Below are 2,392 nucleotides of genomic sequence, written 5' to 3' on the forward strand. Positions count from 1 at the left end.
AAAAGAACTATAAAAAAACAGGGGAAACTATCTGAAACAACATCTCAGAGATTGCTCTTTTACACTATGGCATGCTATTCCTTTGGCTACACAGCAAGAGAGAATTTTTTTTTTTCTGGGACAACCCATTTTCTGTACATGCGACATAGTCAGTTCCCTTCTCGAACCATTTAAAGCGAGTTAACACCTGGCTCACTGTTAGAGCTAGTAGACGTTCAGGGTAGTGGGGGAAAAGATGCCCATTTATTTATTTATTTTTTTAAGATTTTATTTATTTATTTGAGAGAGAGAGAATGAGAGAGAGCAAGCACATGAGAGGGGGGAGGGTCAGAGGGAGAAGCAGACTCCCTGCCGAGCAGGGAGCCCGATGCGGGACTCGATCCAGGGACTCGAGGATCATGACCTGAGCCGAAGGCAGTCGCTTAACCAACTGAGCCACCCAGGCGCCCGCCCATTTATTATTCTCCAACAAATTACTCCTTTGCTACATCAAAATCTGATTTTAAAAATGTCAAAATACTTAACAAGATGGCAGTGGAACTAGGCTCTCTATAGACCACGTCAAGGATGACACCAATTTCCATCCATATCTACTGGATGGAAGCAAGATGTGCTTTTCTCAGAGTTTATACTAGGCAAAAAAAAAAAAAAAAAAGGAAAACACAAAAAACAGTATTTTTATTTTAACCAGATGTGAATGAATTAAGCCCAATATTTTCAAGTATTTTTAGTGCCATATGATGTCATCTGATTTTATATTTTTCTACTGAGGGATAATGTGTGTTTTTAAAATTGTGAAGCCACTTTCCACGCATGTACTTGATGTCTTATACATGATCAATTACAATAAACAAATTACAACACTGCAGGACACAATCTTGGCTGTTGATGTCAAAAAGCGGAGAGAGAGAGAAATTTTGTTTCTCAATAGGAAATCAAATGAAAAGCATGTGAAATGTCTCCTGCAGGCCTTCAAGGTAGTCCTCATTTCAGTAATTATTGTACGTGTCCAAACAGGTCCAGACAGGATTGCCGGCCATGTCCTCCTAATCCTACAGTTTGCCGCTCTCCTGCCAACAGAGGCCCAAGGATTCTGTAGGCACTGTGTATAGTATTACACCAGTCGCCCAGAGAACTCCAGTTTTTAAACAACCAGATCGTTTCTGGTTGCTATGTATTACATATATATTATTATTAACATATGCAACAATACATTATATGCTATTAATATATGGTACATTATCTTTATTCTGTGTAGTAAATATATTATCGATGATGTATTTTCAATGACAGGCTCACACATGCTCCATATCCCCAGTGCCATTAACGCAGATAAGCGCTGAGTTTCCCAGGATCGTGGCGCCACTCTCGCTCCCTTGGAACTGGCAAGGGAACAAAGAGGATGGATGGACGAGAGAGAACTTGCTTCCTCGCACTTTTCTCTGGGGCAACATCAGGCAAGCAGCCACACCCTGGAGCAAAAGAGTGGCCCTCAATAGCTCTGCTGAGTGAACTTCTCCGAGTCATCTCTCCTGGGAAAGAGATTTCTTAAAAACCATTTAAAGCTTTCCAAAGGGCAAAAGACAGATGGTCCTGAGCCAATGTTACCATAAATGCTTCCACTCTCCCTGATTTCATTTCGGAAATAAGGAAGGAAAGAGGCAGTCACCACTGCCGGCTTGCTCACACGCCTCATCCAGCTACCCCCACCCCCACCCCCACCCCCGCCTCCCATTAAGAAAAAGACGGTAAAAGTGAAGTTAATATCACTGCAGGGCCCGTGGAACAGTAAACGTTGTCGAATTAAAAAGCCATTATTTCAGACCGAAGTCTCCACCCAGCACCCACGCCGGAGCAAAGGACAGTCCGAGCCAAGCTCCCTTGCCATCCACCCCTTGGCGAAGTCCTGGAGGGGGCGAGCCTCGCGAGCGGGCGGGAGGAGTGGGGGCGAGGACGCCGCGCCAGCGCCGCATCCTCGGCCAAAGGCTTCTCGAGCTCGGCAGCGTCCCAGGGCTGTGCCCACCTTCCGTTTCCCCGCCCCGAGTCCCTTCTCCTGGTTCAGGCTGGACCGCCGGACTGGCTTGGGCACCAGTGAGGTGGCAGCGGCTGACGCGTGCACCCCGGTGAGCGGGGATTTCATTTCCAGGGGGAGAGGCCGCCGAGCCGGGGCGGGGGGAAGCAGGGGGCGGGGGCGAAAGGGGGAAGCGGGGGCAAAAAGTAGGAGCGGAGGAGAGGAGAAGCCCAGCCGCGGAGAAGCAACGGCGGCAGAGGGGAAGGAGCGAGAGGTGGAGAGGGAACCGCAGGTTCGCGGACCGCAGCCGGCGCGCGGGGAGGCGGCGCGGGAGCGGCGCGGGCCGCCCGGGGAGGGTCGCCGTCAGCCAGGCGGAGCGGG

The 2,392-nt window shown here is 49.2% G+C and overlaps 1 protein-coding gene across 1 annotated transcript in view; it reads left to right on the plus strand.

The window, feature by feature from the left end:
* The first annotated feature begins 1,786 nt into the window (after positions 1–1,786).
* Positions 1,787–2,392, plus strand: part of SNCAIP (synuclein alpha interacting protein) — a 161,141-nt gene continuing 160,535 nt past the window's right edge. The window contains exon 1 of the mRNA XM_035013989.1: positions 1,787–2,123. The gene's annotated coding sequence lies outside the window, so the exon portion shown is untranslated. The remainder of the gene's footprint in view (positions 2,124–2,392) is intronic.

The sequence above is a fragment of the Mirounga leonina genome, unplaced genomic scaffold, assembly GCF_011800145.1.
Source record: "Mirounga leonina isolate KUSES-001 unplaced genomic scaffold, KU_Mleo_1.0 Mir_168, whole genome shotgun sequence".
Lineage (NCBI taxonomy): Eukaryota > Metazoa > Chordata > Mammalia > Carnivora > Phocidae > Mirounga > Mirounga leonina.